Source organism: Artibeus jamaicensis, unplaced genomic scaffold (assembly GCF_021234435.1).
Source record: "Artibeus jamaicensis isolate MK-2021 breed Jamaican fruit bat unplaced genomic scaffold, CSHL_Jam_final contig_1132, whole genome shotgun sequence".
NCBI classification, from domain to species: Eukaryota; Metazoa; Chordata; class Mammalia; order Chiroptera; family Phyllostomidae; genus Artibeus; species Artibeus jamaicensis.
The window spans coordinates 9835802-9857155 of NW_026521221.1; the positions used below are offsets into that span (position 1 = coordinate 9835802).

Sequence of the window (21354 nt, forward strand, 5' to 3'; positions counted from 1 at the left end):
AATCTTGTAGCTAGTCCCCCAGTTTGCCTTCCCGTCAGCAGAAAGCTGTTTACTGGTCATCACCAACAAATGTGATAGATTCTACGCTGAACACATCCCATAAATGAAAGAGGCCAGGACTTTTGAGTCCTGGTGCAATCTCCTCTTCAACTACCCTGTTAGGTCACTCGTATCTCATAGAAGTTGAGGCGGACGCAAAGAGAGCAGAGAGGGGACAGGCTTTGGGGAGGCAAAGGCATTAAGGATGAGCACTGGGGTTTGAGTCACCACCCTGCTCTGCCACCTCTTAGGTTGTGACCACAGACCTGAGCAGACATGGATCAAAGTAACAGACTTTCACCTGTCTGAGCTTCTGTTTTCTTATTTATACAAGACTAATCCTACCTCTCTCAAAGAACTACTTACTGTGAGGTCAAAACAAAATGCATAAAATATGTAAAAACCACTGAATTTCTTCTACCAACTTCCTCTGCCTGCTGTGACCACTTCCCTTAGGCTGAAGGAACTTGTATGCGACAAGGCTGTTGCAGTGAGACTGTGCGCTCATGGAACAGAAGGGAGGCCTCTCTAGACAAGAACACTTGGGTGGGTTCGGGTATACATCCACCTGTTCTGTGTCCCCCAGCTCATGGGGAAGGCCACTACTTAGCAATTTGCCCCACAGGGCTCGCACAGAACAGATTGGCATCTTCTCCAAAAGCCTAGATTGGAAGAAGAGTAGAAACTATTAAATATATGTTCTCAAACCAACCACCTCAGAGACTTGGCAGCTTCCACTCGGCACCAGAGAGACAAAGGCAGATTCTTTTGAGATTCTCTCGACACACTCCTGACACTCCAGACGGGAGAGCCGAGTGAGGTGGAGGATGAGATACGACGCAGTTCCAACAGACACTATACCTTTTAATGCCTTGGCATTTGGCAAAAGAGAAAAGCATTTGGCAAAATGTATTTCATGAAATTAACCCAGAGCTTCAATCTCTCTTGAAAAGCATAATTGGTTCTCTCTGGCGTTCAAGTTAATGGGGAGCCAACTGTAGGCTCAAATTCCTCTCTCAGGAATTCTTAGACTACTGCCCATACTATTGGTGGACAGAAGAGGGGGCATGGACAAGTAGGGTCCATGGCTCTCTGATGGGTGTCCCAAGTTCCCCAGAGCTCACCCAAGTCACTCATAGCTGTTGGCATCCTTAGCTAGGACCAGACGGATCATTCTCATCGCTGCTGCCGAGAAGCACAGCCAGGGCTTCCCTTGAAAAGTCCCTCGTCATTAGCAGAGAGCACTCTGAGGTCGGGTCCAAGAGCCTGACTCTTGGTCTGTGGTCCCACTTAATGGTAAAAGCCACAATTACAAATGCTTCTCTTCCTAGCACAAGCAGAAACAATCTCACTAGAACAACAAAACTGAGAGTCCCTGGAGAGGAACGAGATAGTTGGGGCCAGGAGCCAAACAGATGGTGGAGGGATGGTTTACTGTACCAATGCTGAGGCCTGGGAAAGCACTAGAACAACTCCCCAATTTCCCAATAGTGGCACTCTGTCCCAGTGGTGGAGGAGGATAGAGCGGGGAGGCAAGGGAGCAGGCAGATGGCTAGCTCCCTTGGAAGTAGAGTTTCCTTAATAAACAACGCATTCAGAACTGTATTGCGCTCTGGACCATTATGCTCCACCATTCTCAAACTTGAGCCTGCGTCAGGATCATCCTGAGGGCTGTTCAAACACGAACACCAGGCCTCTCTCCTAGAGTTTCTGGTTCCGTGGATCTGGGGTGGGCCTGGTAATCTGCCTTTCTAACAAGTTCCAAGGTGATGCCGATGCAGATGGTGTGGGGGTCAAAGGATTAGACCAACCCTTCTCCAACACCTTCTGGTCACTGTCAGCTCTTGGAGCATAGACTGCTGGGACAGGAGGAGGCGAATGGCCATCTGAACTCCACCACAGCGCAGGTCTGTCAGCACAATTCTCACCTTTATCCAGCCCCCACGTTTTCACATACCAAGAGTACCAACTTCAGAGCATTAGGGCTGTCAGTTAAATACCACAGAGAAACTGTGCTCCTTCCTGCCAGGTTTTCAGGCTCTGCCTTTCATGACTGGGCAGATGCACAATTCTGGCTGTAAAGTTCAAGTATTCAATTATCATTCACTTTCGGGGACGAAGTAGCTCAACAGTCACTGAGCTTCTGCCATGAACTAGATCATCAGACAGTAAAGCTAACAGTTATCATCAAACCTAATTCAGAGAAAGAGCTTCCTTCGCACCCCAGTTCTGCTCTCAGTGGCAGGGATTCTGTTCCAGAATATTTCCTCTCTTGGTCAATAGAGAACTCTCGTCTAGGAGGCAGGCTGGGAGCTGCCTAGACCTCTGCCTGCTCCTGCCTTTTCCCTGTATCTGTCCTCTTTCAGCTTCTCAGTCAGCTTTTTGGCTAGGCTGTTATGACCAACCTTCTCCCTCCCCTCTCCCTCCTGGGTGGGAAGTGCATGGGTATAGGACAGGTGCCTCGAGGACGTCCTTCCAAGGGGAAAAAAATCTATGCTGAGCTTTGAGCAGGGAGTTTGGGGCAGGAGGGAAGTGATGGGAGTAAGGAAAGGCAAAAGTAAATTCTGATTTTGATCTCTTGAGTAAGTCACTTCCCTCCCTGAGCCTCAGTTTCCCTCTGTGTAAATGATCTCACATCCTGTTATGTGCCCAAACACTCTGATTCTGTTATTAGTTGACCAGAGTAATAATACTCCAGGTCCATCTTCTCTTAAATGATGACAAGAGAGTTTTTTAAAAGAGTAGGTAGGTAGCTTTACAAGGTAGATATTTATTAAGACATTTATTGAGGGTTTAATTAATTAAAAAACTCAGGGCCACTGCTCAAAGTAAATAGAGAAAGCAACTTAACGATTCATTCAATTCTAGAAAGTGCCTCCAGCAGGCCTGAGACAGTGAAGACTGTTATGTGAAACCATTATTCTGCTCGGAGTCTGGTCATTGTTATGTTCCACTGTGAGCAATGGAAAAATGCTGTTAGATCATCCGGTGCCTGCCTCCAGTTTCACACAGCGAGGACTGTCCAGGATCTTCTCAGCACGCATCCTGAGGCTCGACCTACCCTGTCCGCCCCAGGCCCAGTTTCCAAGACTGCAACCCAGGTGGCAATGGGGCTCCTGAACTTCTATCTGGAAGGGCCTTAGGGGTGGGGGATAGAATGAAGTTTTATTTTCATGGCCCTGTATATAAGATTGAGAACTCTTCAACTGTCCAATAAAGGGACAGGGAGTGACACAGATGAGAAGGGGCAGATACAGGAGCTGATAAAGTGTCTGTTCGCCTCATCCTGCACTACCCTAAACCTATTTCAAGGCAGAGTTCCCGAACCTGGTAAAAGTTAAGGGTGAGAACCCTCAGGCTTCTGAACTGGTGAGTTTCCTGAGGGTTTCCCCAGATGTAATATTTCAGTGGCTGAGTGTCAACAGGTGCCTGTTGGTCTCCAAATAATTCTTGGGTTTGAAACTGGATTACCTACTGTGCACTGGGGGTTGGGCAGGGATGACTAGATCCCAGGGCACCAGGTAAAAGCCTGATCTAGGTCTTGCAGTGAGATGAAGGGCAGAGGGGCAAGACTTGGCCCAAGAGTAGAGAGTGAGTGCAGGAGAGGCAAGGGCCTTGAGCTTGGCAGTTGTCCCTGAGGTCTCTGGCACATCCCTGTCACCTCTGTGCCTGTGCGAGGCAAGGCCACCAAGACCAAGAGTCCCCTGAAGGCTGCAGTTGGTCCTCTGCATCTGTGGATTCAACCAACTGTGGGAACAGTATTTTTGATCTGTAGCTGGGAATGAGAAAATACTGAAAAGGCTTTTCATTTATTTTTTCAAAGATTTTATTTATTTATTTTTTTATAGAGGGGGAAGGGAGGGAGAAAGAGAGGGAGAGAAATATCAATGTGTGGTTGTTTCTCGCACACCTCCTACTGGGGACCTAGCCCCCAACCTAGGCATGTGCCCTGACTGGGAATTGGACCAGAGACCCTTTGGTTCACAGACGGGCACTCAATCCACTAAGCCACACTAGCCAGGGCCAAAAATACTGTTTTTGATCCTTGGTTGGTTGAATCCATAGATAAGAAACATGCTAATATGAAAAGCCAACTGCATTTACTGGGAACCCCCCACACACAAATATTAAGTGGACCCATGCAATTCAATCCTGTGTTGTTCAAGGGTCAACTGTGATCTACTGAGGGCTGCCCTTGGGCAAGGCACCGCCTGTGTGTTCTCAGGGATGCAGGGACATGGGATTTAGAGACATGTTGAAAGTGACTTAGGAAAATCCTGCTTCTTTCTTCTCATCTCGTGACGCGTAACTGTCCTCTTGCTGCCCTGCCGTGTGTGTTCATGTCCGATTCCCTCTCCATCACCTAGAGAGACGAAAGTGTACCCAGCATTTGCACTCATGACACGTGAGCCTTGTTCTTCCTGAGCAGCAGCTGTCCGTTAACTACTAAATAACAAGACCAGGCTAACAGCTGAAGATTAGCACTAGCTAATCTTGTGCGTCTTCCCTCCTGGGTCTTCAATTACTGATACCCAGTAAGATCAGAGTTGGAAAGAACAGAGAAGAATCAAGCTGGGGTAAGACTGTTCCTGGAGACTGGATTCCTGCCCAAAGCAGTCTAGGAGTTCATTTCAGGATGGGTCTCCCAGGCATTACCTTTTGTCTAGTTTGCTGTACTTGAGTGGGACATTGGCTCCCAGCCTCAATGTCACTGTGTGCCAGGAAGGTACCTACAGTGGAGCCCAGCTACAGAATAACCAGTTAGGTTATTCTGACACCCACACGGTAACAGGAAACAAAACCGTGGCTCTGTTTCTAGGAAGGTCTCTAGTTGGGTTCTTGGCAGTGGATGGGGAATGAAAAGTTCAATACTGGAAAAGACCAATTATTACATCTGCTTAATTATATCAATGTGAATCTCATAGCCAAGTTCTTTTTAGAGAGCTGGTGTTGGAAAAATACTTTCATGTTTCTGGGTTTATGAGGAATAGTATTTACGATGTTTTTAACTTCTGGGAATTATCAAATTGCCTACCTATCGGCAAATTCTACGTGTCTCTAGGGGTTTCCCCTTTCTTTTACAGTTTTTTTCCTGATGCTTTGTCTGTCTTTCTAAAACATTTCCTGACACCTGGTCAGGATGCCACAGGATATTCTTTGGGCTTCGGCACCTTGGAAAATGGGGAATAAACACAGGATTGGATACCTGCCTCATCACTTGTCACAGGCCAGGTTCCTCAGGAAGTGGACCCTGGGATGGAGTTCTGCACGCAGGATATTTTTAGGGTGTGCTCTTAAGATCAACACCCACAGAAAGGAGTGTACGAAAGCTGGAACGGGCAGAGGGAGCAGCTGAGCTAGGCAGGCCTAGTGTTGAGTTGGATGAACCATGGGAAGCTCCAGAGCTGGAATGATTCTTCAGAGTAGTTTCAAGTTGAGCCAGAATAGCCAGGCCATTTACATCCCTGCCTGAAGCAGTCACTGGATAAGGATCTGACAATGGCACCCCCATGGGGATCGGGTGGGACATATGAGTCTATCACATCACTCTTGACTCAAACCCCAAATCATAACCACTATTTCTTAAGAGCCTACCATGTGCAAAGCATTCTACAAGAATGACCTCTAATGCTAACAACAATTCCATAAAAAAGGTTTCTATTTATCCCATTTTACAAAAGAGGAAACTAAGGATTAGCAAAATTAAATGACATGCCTAAGACCACACAACTAGTATGTGGAACTCAAACCCAGGCCTGTCCTTCCCAAAGTTCACACTCTTTTCATTATGCTAAACCCCCATCCTTTGATATTCTCATATGGCCCCTGCATAAGCAACCTGGAGATCCATGCTTCTACACAGTTTTGGGTTGGATTTATAATCCTCTGACTATATGTCTAATTGTATAGAGCAAAAGCTAATTTTACCTGGGCCCATTGCTTGAATTCTTCTCTGAATTCTTCAGCTCTCTTAGACCTTGGCACTACTAGCCTCAGAAAACCACTCCTGCTGGGGAAAAGTCCAGATGCGGAGCTTCCCTGGAGGGCACCCCGGGGGAAATCTTCAAACCCTAATGGGAAACCAGTGACTCAGTCAACAATATTTGAAGATAATGAATAAGAACTGACAGCATTTAGACTTCCAGCCAAGATGGAGGCGTAGGTGGAAACACTGTGCCTCCTTGCACAACCAAGTTTAAAGACAACAAAGTTTTAGTAAAAAAAAAAAATGCAACCAAAACACAGAAAATTGAACTATAAGGAAGTCCGACAACAAGGAACCGTTCAGCCAGACTGGTAAGAGGGGTGGAGCCAGCAACTGGCGAGCGGGGTTTGCGCAGGAAAACTCGGCCAAATTGACCCAGGCACACAGGCAGTGGTTGGCAGATCCCAGGCATGGGGTTGCGACGGGCAGACCCAGTGAGGGTGCAAGGAGGCTGACCCTGGTCACACAGTTGCACGCAGATAAACCAGAGAAGGAGCGAGCAGTGAGACAGAATGTGCAGGCCCCAGCAGTGGGAAGCAGCAGAGGGGACCACAATTGCCCCTCTTTGACCCCGCCCACACATACAGCATCACAACCCAGCAACTGAGTTTCCCTGCCCTGGTGAACACCTAAGGCTGCACCCCTCATACTTAACAGGCGCGAACAGAACAGACCAAAACATTATGGCTCAAGAAGAACTCAAAGCTCCAGAGCCAATAACTCTAAGCAACCAAGAGATAGCCAACCTATCAGATGCACAGTTTAGAACACTGGTGATTAGGATGCTCACAGAACTGGTTGATTTTAGTCATAAATTAGAGGAACATATGAAGGCTAAACTAATTGAAATGAAGGGAAATGCACAGGAAACCAATAGTGATGAAAAGGAAATTGGGACTCAAATCAAAGGAGTGGATCAGAAGGAAGAAAGAAATGACCAAACAGAAAAGGATGAAGAAACAAGAATTCAAAAAAAATGAGGAGAGGCTTAGGAACCTCCAGGACATCTTTAAACACTCCAACATCCGAATTATAGGGGTACCAGAAGGGGAAGAGGAACAGCCACCAGTGGAAAACTTATTTGAACAAATAATAAAGGAGAATTTCCCCAATCTGGCAAAGGAAATAGACTTCCAGGAAATCCAGGAAGCTCAGAAGTCCCAAAGAAGTTGGACCCAAGAAGGAACACACCAAGGCACATCATCATTACATTAGCCAAGATTAAAATGAAGGAGAGAATCCTAGAAGCAGCAAGAGATAAGGGGACAGTCACCTACAAAGGACTTCCCATCAGACTGTCAGCGGATTTCTCAAAAGGGACCTTACAGGCAAGAAGGGGCTGGAAAGAAGTATTCCAAGTCATGAAATCCAAAGACCTACAACCAAGATTGATCTATCCAGCAAAGCTTTCATTTAGAATGGAAGGGCAGATAAAGTGCTTCTCAGATAAGATCAAATTCAAGGAGTTTATCATCACCAAGCCCTTATTATATGAAATATTAAAGGGACTTATCTAAGAAAAAAAAAGATGAACAGTGAAAGGACAGCAATCTCACAGTTATTAAGAACCACACCTAAAACAAAAGCAAACTAAGAGGACAGCTAGATCAGGAGCAGAACTATAGAAACAAAGATCACATGGAGGGTTAGAACAGGGGAGCAGGAGGAGGAGAAGGGGGGAGAAGGTACAGGGAATGAGTAGCATAGATGGTAGGTAAAAAATAGATAGGGGGGAGGGCAAGAATAGTATGGGAAATATAGAATCTAAAGAACTTGAGACACATGGGCTAAAGGGGGGGAATGTATGGGGGAAGGGGAGTGCAGGGTGGAGGGAAATGAAGGGGGGAAATAGAACAACTGTAACGGCATAATCAATAAAAAATATATATAAAAAGAACTGGCAGCATTTAAAGACAGATTTCTTCTTACTTTTTTCTTTTAGATTTTTTGGAATCAGAACATTCCTAAATCTCTACATCCCAGAGATTAGAGATCAGCTGGTAACCAATCCCAAACCTCCTACACTGAGGCAGAAGCTGGGTGCAACACAGGTACCCTTTCTATACCCCCAAAGGCTGTTATCAATCTTGTTCTCCCTTTGTGGACTCCAGATAGCCATAATCTTCAACAGGACACCTGTAGGACAGAAGAAATCATTGGCTCAATTCAAGAAAAACTGCTGCCTCAGCAAAATGAGATAGCACTGGCAAGTTTATTTGCCTCTGTGGGTCTTTCTCCCCAGGTAGAGAGTCTCATATGTTGTTATCTGGGCTGTTCTTTTCAATTCGTCAAAGATGCTTCCTTAGAAATGCAGATGACATTTGACCAGGTAAATGGCCCAGTTAGCAGAACAGGCTCTGAAGCAGCCTCTTCACTGCATTCAAGTCCTCCCTGCACTTCAAGTAAGAATTCTTTTGAGGCCCTATTACTTATAGCTACTCTCCCTGCCCAGGAAGACTCTAGAGATGAATGATGAGATGATTCCCTTAATTTTCCATTAACTGGAGGTGAACATTATTTTTGAGTAGGGAAGAATGCCTCACAAATTACAATGGGATGATGTAAGTCATAAGGGAGGTATGTACAAGGTACAGGGACAGCCTGAAGGAATGAGACTACGAGAAAGACCTCACAAAGGAGGTGATTTAAAATCGAGTCTTGGAGGACTCGTAGAGGCCTGCCAGCCTAAGAGGGTGGAGAGCAGAGGCAACAGCATGTGCACAGCAGGGCACGTCCCAGGAGTTTCAACTCACGGCCCTAATGTAGGGGAAGGTCCGCTGCAGATCACTGTGAAGAGGCAGGCAAGGACCAGGTGGTGAATGGGCACGGATGGCTTGCTAACAACTTTATTTTTTAGGTGACAGCCAGGGATGGAATGACTTTAAATGGGAATAAAACGAATAGATTTCATGTTGGTGGAGGGGGATTAGAAGATAGTTAAGGGAAGCCAGTTGGAAAATCACTATAACAATCCAAGTGACCTCTGATAGTTATCCAAACTAGGATAACAGCAATGAAACTAAAATGTGATGGACTAAAGAAATATTTAAGTGGCAGAATAAGTGGTATTTAAGTGACTCATCTGAAGAGGGATGTGAATGAGAAGTAGGAATGTAGGACAATTTCCACAATTTCAATTCAGCAAGCAGGCTGGAAGAATAGGTTGAAAAACTATCTTTAAATTGAGTGTTATCACAGTGACTTTGGTGAATGGATCATTAATTCTTTTAAGGCTCTTTCCAATTAATTAAGAAAATAATTAAAATTGCTTAGATCAGTCATTACACTGATTTACTTTTAGAGTACACTGTTTTGGCAAATTTTGTCTTTTAAAAAAGTGTTTGCTACATTTCTTTCTTGTCTGTACCACAGCTGAATTCAGTTATTAAAGCACAGAAATCATGTTTGTGTAAATGGAGATGTGTACAGTTCTTTAAAGCGCATTTCAGATGTTCTCCTCTGAGCTTCCATAGCATTCTGGACATATCCGCTCTCTAACAGGTTGTAACTGTCATGAAGACACGGTAGGTGGGACCTTATCTTTCTCCTTTTGGTATGCCCAATCCTTGAACCATAGTGGGGATTCAAGAAATGAATCTTGACTGAATAAAAGCAGCAAGGTATCCCTAACAAATCCTATTTCAGGTGCCCTTTTCCCAGACTGGTCAGTGGAACTAAAAACTAATTCTGCACAAAAAAACTGCGGGGATCTGCCCGCTGACCCTGCAGCTGGGTCTCAGCACTGAACTTCCAGTTGCGTACTGGTGATCACTGTCACACCAAGAGTCGGTTCTGGGCACAGGAAATACAATACATCTGAAGATTTAACCCATCGGTGGCAGCTATGGAGGCAATATTTTTTCAAATCTAAGATTCTGACTCAAAAAACTATATCAAGAGAATTTCTGGCACTCATATTTATCGTTAAATTAGCCATGACAGCTGCAAAATGTTTTACTTTAAGTTGACTCTCAGAAGTTTTATTTGCATTTTCTCTAACTCAACGATACTGTTGGAAAAAGTCGGGATTGCTAATACAAGGGTGGAGGAAGAGGGTATTTCATCTTTGATTCTTCTGAGTTGAATTAAATATTTTAAATTAATCATCTCTGCCATTAGGGGATTTGTCCATATGCTCTTTACAAACTATAGTTGCTAGGAATTTATAAGTTAAGGATTTATGAAGGTCAAGAATATGGAATTCCAGCTAATACCTGAAATCACAGCCTCAAAGACAGGCATCCCTCACTCATATCTGTCCTCCCTCTTCCAGCGCAATCTGGTATGAGGGCTGTTTCTGAGACGCAGACATTTCCAAATGCAGCAACACTGAAACTCAGTATGGGTTTTAACAACTTGCTTTTCAAAGTGTATGGGGCTTGACACTCTAAGTTTAGGTCTGCTTAATATAGGATGGCTTTGCATTAAAAAACAGATTTTGTCAAACGCTTTAATAACCCTTTTCTCCCCGAACTTTGTTTAACCTTACTCACTTGGACCAGTGGAAGGTGAAAAGAGACAATAAAGGGCCAGGTTATTTAGTGACGTCTTAATTTTAAATGTTTACATGAAATGAAACCTTTGTTGCTTCCTATGGCAACATATACAAGCAACATATACAAAAGTTAAAATACATGAGTCATGAGTACTTAGGTGTTCATAATCATAACACACAACACATTTTTATGAATAACAGTGTTCCATAAGGTAGAGTGTGAGTACTTTAATGTTTAAGGATTAATTAGACCCAAAACTTGAAGTTCTGGATATTCTAAAATACTTTTTATTCACCTCTGTACTGGAATAGTATCTTCCTAAAATTCACATCTACCTGAAAGATCAGAACGTGACCTTATTTGAAAATAAGGCGTTTGCAGAGGTAATTAGTTAAGATGATTAAGTGGGCCCTAATGCCAATGGATAAAGTCCTTATAAGAAGGCCAAGTGGAGAAAGACACACACAGACAAAAGAGCCACGTGAAGGTGGGGGCAGAGATTGGAATGACGCGGTCACAGGTCAAGGAGGAACCCTAGAGGCTCAGGAGAGGAAAGGAACGATGCTTCTTCAGAGCCCTCGGAAGGCGGATAACACTGCTGACACCTTCAAACTTCCAGTCTCCAGATTTGTGCAAAAATACATTTCTGTTGTTTCAAGCCACTCAGTATGTGATTATTTATCATAGCAGTCCTCAGAAATTAATACAACCCTCTTTCAGAGCAAAAGTCCCACTATGTATATGGCTATCCTTTTAAAAATGAATGTAGCTTTGTGTTATTTAATATTTTCATGGACAGCATGTCATCAAATAACGTCATTTCCTTATGACGTAGATGAGAAAAAGAACTGACTCCTGTCCAGGACCACTGTCTGGGCAGAGCGTGCACATCCCCCCCGCGCTGCGTGCGTTTCTCTGCGTACTCCAGCTTCCTCCCACGTCCCGGGACGTGCGTGTGAGGTTAAGTGGCATGTCTACATTGTCCCAGGTGAGTGAGTGTGGGTGGGTGCGAGTGTGGCCCAGGACGGAAGAATGTCCTGTCCAGGGTTGGTTCCTGCCTTGTACCCTGAGCTACCAGGATAGGCCTTGAATCAAGAATTTTAGTTTCATCATTATAAAAAGGTGATGTTACTTAGAAAAGATATAAACATTGTTCAAAAGTGTCGATTCTTTCAGGCTTACCTGGGCTCCTTAATGCCTGTCCCAGGCATAGTTAAGTGTCATCCAGAGATCTGGACAAAATTTATGTATAGAATTTGGGTCTCTCTCCTTTCTGGGGCTTCCCCTCTCACTTTCTAGATGCTGTGGTTGTCCCAAACTCAGACTTTTGTGGGTTTGATATTAACGGTGGGTTTCAATGAGTTTTACCTGCCTTACAAGATGCCAAAAAGATATGCCCTCAAGCTAAAAGCCAAAAAAAAAAAAAATGGGAAGCTCACCCACTGCCATTTCCTCCTCCAAGAGCAGACCCTCCTTCAGTTCCTGCCGGCTTCTGAATCATGCCCCAGTGATGTGAGGTGGGTGTTTTTTATTTTCTTAACATTTTATAGAGAATTACAGTTATCTGTGGAGAATTGGTTCAACAGGAAGTGCTAGGCCATTACAGAAAGCAGAAACCTCCTTCATTGAAAATTTTGATGCCATTTTTTAAAAATAAAATTTTTTCTGGAACTCAAAGAACTAGCTAAGAGTACCGAACAAAAGCCAAAGTCCATACATAGTCAGTTATAAGCAGGGGGAACTCATTTAAATTACTACTCAGGAAGTCTCAATTTAGTTTTTAAAAAATATAAGCTTATGTTTACCTGTTACTTAAAATACTGGTATGAATGAGGAGGATGCTGGAACCAGAGGCTTTTTACGCCCGCCACACTCCCCACTCTGCTGCCATCGTGAGGACACTGACACAACAGAGTCACATTTGACTGAATGCACCAGCACATGCAACCAACCCCAAGCACACTGAAGGATGGGTGACACGACCTTTGTGAGAGTGCTCAGGGACCGGAGGAGCGGTACACACCACGACGGATAGAAAAGCTTTCCCTCAAATTACTTTAGAAACATCTTCCCCAAAGTCTCATTTCCTCAGGCAGCTACCCAGATCACTCCCCCTTGCAGGTTTCCCTCCCAGTCCCACGAAGCCCCCTAGCACCAGGCCCCTCCCTCCCTCCCTCTCTCTCTCCCAGCTCTTGACTGCTGCAAATGTGGAGCTCTATCCACTTCTCTGCTCATCACAACGAAGGCAGAATTGTTGGACTGTCCAACCGCAAGATTCTTTTCCCCATAGTGAGGTGAGATGTGTGTGTGTGTGTGTGTGTATGTAGCATGATTATGCATACTTAAAATAGTTTTTCTTGTCATAGTTATATATTCATTATATATGTGGAAATAACAGGAAGGAAAGGGATGTGTGTGTTACAGGATGGCAGAGTCTGAACTAACTATGGGCCAGGGCTTTATTTACACACATTATTTCTAATCTTCTCTACTTTTCAGACAAGGAACTTCAGGCTCAGATCCACTGTTAATGCTCTTTCCATCCCAGCACACAGGTTCTGGGACATCTCTGACATATTAATGTAAAATGCAATAGTAAACATGAAAGGTATGTCCGGGAGGTTGGGCGAGGAGGGGAGCAGAGGCTGGATTGTCTTGTGCTCAGCCGGGAAGGGTTGAAGGCTGGGGTGCTTGAGGGAAAAGTTTAAAAACAAGAGCCCTGCTAGATGGAGCAGGGGGTCTCAGACTCATGTTGTTCTCTCCTTTCCCCTTGCTCTCCACATGGTGGTCACATGACTTCCTGTCCCTCAAACACGCCCAGCTCATTTTGAAAGACAGAGAAACTGAACAATAACTTCGTTAACTTATTTACTAAAGCTAATTACCAGAGATACTGTGTTGGCCAAAAAGCCTATTTAGTTTTTTTTTTTCTGTAAAAGACACATTTTTCATTTTCACCAATAACTATTGATTTGGATATTTTGATTTATGTTGATTATCTCCTGCTATTGGCTTCTAGTGGGTAGAAGCCAGAGGTGCTGCTAAACATCTTCCAATGCATAAGACAGCCCCACGGCAAAGAATTATTTGGCCAAAATGTCAATAGCACCAAAAAACTTTCCAAGCCATTTTTGTCACGTTTGGTCACAGCACCTGCTCTGCACATTTGGTCACTGAACAAATCTTTTTTTTCTTGTATTTCAGTTGTGTCTCTGCTTTCTTGAAATAATAAAGCATAATACGCTGAAAATGTTGTGTATTTTCTTCCACCTTCAATATTAAAATGTCTGCATAAAAATTCACCAATTTTGATAATTTTAAAAGTGTACACTGATATGACAGCTGTCACAATACAATCTAACAAATTGCTTCAAGTAAAGTAAAAGACAACTAAGCACTACTAATGCCATTGTATGGAAAAAAACTAAATGAACTTTTTGGCCAAACCAATACTTTGGAAGTCTCATAGGCAATTTCAGTCTTTAAAACACTGTATGACACCAATTCAAACAGTAAACTACTTCTCTTGTTTCATTATAAGCTAAAAAAGTATAAACTTTTAAATTTCTACTTTGTCAGTTTGGCGTAGATTGGCCCGGAAGGGGAAGAAAGTTCTTTCCCATCTATGTAGGATTGACTGCTTTTAAAATTATCTTTTTAGTTGAATTTAAAGACGACCGGTACTTAAGTGACTTCTGTTTCATTGTACGATATCCTTTAAAATCTCAATTTCCTGGCATAAAGTCTTGAATGATTCATTTTAAGCAAGCATTACACAGGATGGCTGCTGGATATTTACCTTGGATCGGAGAGTATATGTGAAGAATACTGGCTACGAAATATAAGAGTGGTAGATTACAAAATGCCATGCATGGCTACAAAGATTTCTATTTATACTGTGTTCCAAACTCCATATATTTAGAAGCTATCATCTCAATATCATGCTGATAACCTTGTGTTAGGCAAAAATTGACAGTAAAAACTGTCTTCCTACTGAGTTTAGGTGTTGCTTTACAAAAAAATCCATGTGAAATTTAAAATTTAGATTTTAAAGTGATGGTTTTATGATCCCTGGTTTTAAGGTGGTTTCAAGAAATATGAAGGCATGAAAAACAAAAAGAAGAATGAAAAAACGATGACAGAAGATGGAGAAGGAGGCAAGGGAATGAGCAGGTTGAACTGCTGACAGTGATCAGAAAGGCAAAGGGAAGAGGAACATCACCACCAGGGAGAAAACACAGCTGCACAGCATATCTCGCAGAAAACGCGGAGTCCTCGAAAAGTTTAAGCCTTGAGAAGTTCAATTTTCTTATTACCGAGGCAGATGCAGCTGGGATACTTGAAAATTAAGAGAGTAACCCTGGCCGGGTAATCCAGTTGGTTAGAACGTCCTCCCAATACGCCAAGGTTGCATACTCAATCCCCAGTCAGGGCACATACAAGAATCAGCCAATGAATGCATACAGAAGTGGAACAACAAATTGATGTTTCTCTTTCTCTGTCAAACACCAATGAATTTTTTTTTTGCTGTTTCTTTTTTTTTATATTATTATTATTTTTATTGATTATGCCATTACATTTGCTCTATTCTCCCCCTCCATTCCCCTCCACCCTGCACACCCCTCCCCCACCATTTCCTCCTTTAGTTCATGAACACGTGTCTCAAATTCTTTAGATTCTGTATTTCCCCTACTATTCTTACCCTCCCCCCTATCTATTTTCTATCTACTGTCTATGCTACTTATTTTCTGTACCTTCTCCCCCCTTCTCCTCCTCCCACTCCCCTGTTGCTAACCCTCCATGAGATCTTCATTTCTATGGTTCTGCTCCTCATCTAGCTGTCCTCTTAGTTTGCTTTTGTTTTAGGTGTGGTTCTTAATAACTGTGAGTTTGCTGTCCTTTCACTGTTCATCTTTTTTATCTTCTTTTTCTTAGGTAAGTCCCTTTAACATTTCATATAATAAGGGCTTGGTGATGATGAACTCCTTGAATTTGGTCTTATCTGAGAAGCACTTTATCTGTCCTTCTATTCTAAATGAAAACTTTGCTGGGTAGAGCAATCTTGGTTGTAGGCCTTTGGTTTTCATGACTTGGAATACCTCTTTCCAGCCCCTTCTTGCCTGTAAGGTCTCTTTTGAGAAATCAGCTGACAGTCTGATGGGAATTCCTTTGTAGGTGACTGTCCCCTTATCTCTTGCTGCTTCCAGGATTCTCTCTTTCATTTTAATCTTGGCTAATGTAATTATGATGTGTCTTGGTATGTTCCTTCTTGGGTCCAACTTCTTTGGGACTCTTTGAGCTTCCTGGATTTCCTGGAAGTCTATTTCCTTTGCCAGATTGGGGAAGTTCTCCTTTAGTATTTGTTCAAATAAATTTTCCACTTGTTGTTCTTCTTCTTCCCCTTCTGGTACCCCTATAATTCGGATGTTGGAACGTTTAAAGATGTCCTGGAGGTTCCTAAGCTTCTCCTCATTTTTCTGAATTCTTATTTCTTCATTCTTTTCTGTTTGATCATTTTTTTCTTCCTTGTGGTCCACTCCCTTGATTTGAGTCCCAATTTTCTTTCCATTACTATTGATTTCCTTTGTATTACCATTCATTTCAATTAGTTTAGCTTCCATATGTTTCTCTAATTCGTGACTAAAATCAACCAGTTCTGTAAGGATCCTGATAACCAGTGTTTTGAACTGTGCATCTGAAAGACTGGCTATTTCTTCATCGCTTAGATCTATCGGTTCTGGGGCTCTGAGTTGTCCTAGAGCCATTTTTGGTCTATTCGTGCTGTTAAGTAAGCAGAGCCAAGCCTTAGTTGTTTACTGGGACGGGGCAACCCAGGTCGCTGGTTTGTGACGCTGTATGTGGGGGCGTGGTCAGAGAGGGAGCAATGGCGTTCCTCTCCGCTAGCCCAGCCCGTCCAGTCACACCACTCGCCCCGGGCTTGTTTATCTGATCGGAATTGTGCGAGCCTGATGCCCGCGCAGGCTTCCCTTCTCACTGGTTTCTCCGCACGCAGATGCGCGACCGACAGACCGACCGCAGACAGCCCGCCGCGCCTCTTCCCTGTACGCTCCCGTAGCTAGCTCGCATCAGCGCCTTTGGCTGCTCGTGCACCGCGCACCACCCGGGGATTTTTTCTTGCTAACCTGCTGCGCTGCTGGTTTCGCTTCTCTTACCACCGGTTTAGCTGAGCATTTAGTTGTCCTCTGGACTCCGTATTGTCAATTTTCCGTGTGGCTTGGTTGATTGTTGTTAAAAATAGTTGTTCTTAGATTTGGTTGTGCACAGAGGCAAGGTGGATCCTCCACCTACGTCTCCATCTTGGCGGAAGTCCCCAATGAATTTTTTAAAAAAAAAGGAAAAATTGATATAGCTCAAACCCTACTACATTTCAGACACCTCTAGTACTAAAAAGCTTTACCCCAGCTGTTAGCAAAAGCTAACAAGTGGCCAAGCTGAGGATTTTTAAATAGCTCTCCTTGGACTTTATTCTCCCACAAGCGAAGGTGTCACATGGGGGGAGGGGTGAAAAGGGAAGGAGAAAGTAAGCTAATGCTGGCTGAGTGATAACTGAGTATCAGGCACTGCGTTAAGCATTTCGCATGTATTCTTTAATCTTCACAGCAACCTATGAAACAGGTACTATGATAATAGTTTTCCCACCTGTTAAGTGAGTTCATCATACTCATTTAACAGGTGGGAAAACTAAGCACAGAGAAGGGAGGTAACTTGCGTATTATCATAAAGTAACGAAGCTGTGAATTGGATCCAGGTGGTTTAACTAAAAACTCTAAATCATAATTACTGTACCACGTGGCATTTTCCAAAATAACCCCAAATAACTAAGTTGACAGGATAAAAGGGATTGAAAGTGTACTGGGCTGTAACACCCGGCTGCTGCCGGGAGCTCTGTTAGGATGTTGTGGTAGAAGGTCCTGAGTCCTCTTCGGAGTTCATCTCTGATAGCATCGTTATTTTTAAGTGAGGGGGAAAACCCATCTGAAGCTATCCTTTCTTCTAAATTCAAAAATAAATAGAGTTTAAAATGTTTGAATTTTTGACATACTTACTTCAACATATTAAGATTTCTACCAAATGTCAAATACTCCTTGAGGACAATATTTCAGTAAGTCAGTGATAGCATGGTGTAGTAATTTTGAGCCTAACTCCTAAAGTGGTTTGCACAAAGAGGGTGTAGTTTTTTCCAAAGTAGGCATAACACACCCACACCCCCAATACTCTCTCTATATATGGAAGATCTCTTTAAGCCATGTTCCATTTTTTTCAGGCTCTATTAGTATGCAACTGGTTCTAAGAATTCTCAGAAAAGGACAGGCCTGACACTGTCCCCCCACATACATGCCTCAGAGCAACAGTTCTCATACATATTTCAGGCATGACCCACTTTAAGGGTTCAGACTCTGTAATGAGTCACTTGTATATTTTCTAAGGACCTTCAAGGGTTGCAAATGGGATGACATAAAAATAACCAAAGATTCAGGGTCAGCTACCTTAGTCTCTCTCTTTCCTATCTGCCATCTGTCCACAGATCATTATGTTCAAATTACAGTTTTATGAATAACATAACAGAACTTGGGGACCTCCTCTTGGGACACATTTCCCCCACCCATACCAGCCCAGACCAGCAGCAAGCAGGGTTAGGGCTCCATTAGTCAATAGGCAAAGCCACTGGAAAGAACTCCACGGGCTCACAGATGGGGGTGCCACAGACACTGAGCTTATGGTGCCTGTGGGTGACTCAGAAAAGAAGGCCTTGCAAAGCTCCTCACAAAGCTCCTGATACCCCAGCAATGACTGCCAGCTCCTTACTTCCTGCCTTCCTCTCAGTCCACCTAGTGCCATTTACTCTCTGTCTCTGGGAGTCCCTTTACACAATGGGCTTTCCAGCCCTCTCCTAAATCAGTCCCAAGGCCTTCCTAACCTTCCACCGAGTACCATGAGTATTCTATTCCCTACCAGACTGTAAGCTCCCTTCTGGTAGGGACAACATCCAGTTCCCCTTTATGAACATCATAGAGCGTTGCTTGTAGATGCTCAACACATACTGAACACATGCTGCATACTGAGACTGCAACCAGTCTCTGAAAACTGAGAAGTCAGGGGCAGCTCAGTGGAAACCATAGGGTTGGACAGGCACCATATGAGCCTCATAATGTCCGCTCCTGTACAATGATGGAGTGCTCAGATTACTCCACACATGCGGATGGTGTTTTCTGCAAGTCTGCCTTGTGTACTCACCAAAGGTGAAGCAGTCTGATTAGGCAAGGACTGTTTAAACACACATTAATCATGCATTAGGAGTCCTAGATTGAAAAGCATGATACACAGGAAAGTACCTTGGACACAAGGCATCCATTACAGACAGAAGTGATCTCTCACGTCCTGCTGTGTACATATTTGAAGAGTAAGTGCACTTCAGGGAACTCTGCTTACTGGGAAAAAATGCTGAAAGAAGAAAATAATACGTTTGTATGCTGTATGGAAACTATGGCTTGGGGAGTGGGAGGCACTTGTCAGGCAGCTGGGTGCTTTGGAATGTGTATTGGTCACCATGATGAATGAGCTGCTCAACAAAAGTATGCCTCAGTTTCTCTAACTGCTTCTCTCTTCCTCTTGGTATGCAGGAAGGCTAGGAGGTTCTTATACTGCAGGTTCTCATTATAAATACAGGCCCACTGCTCAGGGGTCTCAGCTCTCCCAGCTAAGGGACCAGCAGCTGGTACAACCTCTGAAGAAGACTATTCAGCTCTCTGGTCTAGAGGCTCGAGTGCTTGACATTTTTATGCAGAATGATGAGGTTGGAGGGACAAGGGGAAAGGAAAATGTGTGCCTCCTTGAATGAAACCCTAATCCTACTCTCCTCCTCAAGGAAAAGGGGAACAGTTCCTAGTTCCTAGTCTGGGGAGGAAACTGGCATCACTCTTTAAAACGCACATTCACACAGATGTACCCCAATGCTTGAACTACGCTAGAGTCAAAGCTGATGACAGGGCCCTGGCCACATGGCTCGGTTGGTTGGTGTGTCATCCCACACACCAAAATGTTGTGTGTTCAATCGTGGTCAGGGCACATACCTAAGCTGTGGGTTTGATAGCCGGTCGGGGCGCATGTGGGAGGCAACCGATTGATGTCTCTCTCTCTCCCCCTCTTTTTCCCTTCCTCTCCCATAAAATCAATATATACATCCTTAGGTGAGGATTGGGGGGGGAAGCTGATGACAGGTTCCTGGAGGTCTCTCTCACACACACACACACACACACACCCACCCACCCCCTGGGCAGGGTCACATTAAGAGAGGCATCAACTGAGCCCCTTAACCTTGGTTTCACCGACAGCTCCTAAATGCCACAGGCAGAGGCCCGGCACTCCCTTTCAATGGATCTGAGTCCCAAGAGTGGGCTCAGCTTGGGACCTGGCATCCTGAGGAGATGAAGAGATCCTGAACACCAAGACGCAGCTGGGACATCCTTACCAGCAGCAGCAATCTTAAGATTCTCAAATGTGTTTTCCCAGCTGCCTTGCTCAGCTGTTTTAATAACCAGAGATGGAAGCTGGGTGTTTAACAGAATAAACGCTCTCCTCACCATCTTTTTGGCACTTTGATTATAGGCAAAGTGACACCGACTTTGAACAATGGCATATATAATCTTCCATATAATGCCCTTCAAGTAAAGAGGTTGGGTAATCTTGGTTTCTTGCTTTAAACAGGGTATGAGACCAGATAAAATTTAGGTGGTACAGTCTGGAAATCTATAGTGGAAAAGCACACTAAAAATGTTAGCATTATGATTATATATATAGGAATACATAAGAAAAAAGACTAGAAGAAAATAAGACAAAAATATTAGTGTATTAAGGTGCCAAAAATATAAGGTTTTCTCGTTATAAATGTTTTGTAGTATGATTTTTATAATAATAAAAAATAAATGTTTTTAAACCTCACTCAAGCATATATCCACTGATTCTAGATTGAGAGAGAGAACTGAGAGAGAAACCGAGAAACACTGATGGGAGAAACATCAATTGGTTGCTTCCTGTATATGCCACAACCTGGGATTGAACCCACAATCTAGGCGTGTGCCCTGACCTGGAGCTGAACCTGTGACCTTACAGTTTATGGGACAATGCTCCAATCAACTGAGCCACACTGGCCAAGGCTATAATAAAATGTTTATAAATAAAATAATTCCTGCTACTTTCAGATTTCAAGTATTAAACAGTTTGTGTTCAGGATAATTAAATAGGGATTATTGAATTTTCTACAACCAGATGACATAACGTGTAAGAAAGCACCTTAGATACAGTCAGGCGGTACAAATATATTAGATATTATTGCCCTCAATGCTTTTGAGAATTAGGCTACAATCTATTTAGAATGGCTCTTGTTTATTGTGGTGAAAGATATTCAGTAGGGCTGAAGGGATAATTCACATGCAACCAACCAAAAATATTCTGATACTAAAAAAGGGCTTGCCCACTATCTCTTTAAAAATAAGGGAACAATAAAATCCCATGACAAATTCTATCTTCACCCACTCTGGGTGAAGGCTTCAGGAGGGTGTTCGTCTAGCCTGAATTTGTACATGCCTGTGTGTGTGTGTGTGTGTTTCAGAGTTGCCATGTTGTCAAACTGCCATAGTGTGTCCCATCCATTCTGGCCAAGCGTCTCTCCCAGGAGGAATAAGATCAAACAACAATCTGCTCAGCACAGCAAGCAACTTCCTCATGAGGTGGGAAAACCTGGAGCTGCCCCATACGGATTTTTCAGCATGCCCCACATGAGCAAATGCGGCACTAAATATATATTCCAAATAC

The 21354-nt window shown here is 43.6% G+C and overlaps 1 protein-coding gene across 6 annotated transcripts in view; it reads right to left on the bottom strand.

Moving 5' to 3' along the window:
* Positions 1 to 21354, bottom strand: part of FRMD5 (FERM domain containing 5) — a 286582-nt gene that overhangs the window by 49422 nt on the left and 215806 nt on the right. The window contains exon 1 of one of the 6 annotated variants that reach the window (XM_037151931.2): positions 5968 to 6016. The exons of the other annotated variants lie outside the window; for them this stretch is intronic. The gene's annotated coding sequence lies outside the window, so the exon portion shown is untranslated. Of the gene's footprint in view, positions 1 to 5967; positions 6017 to 21354 lie in introns of those variants that run through there. 6 annotated transcript variants of the gene reach the window in all.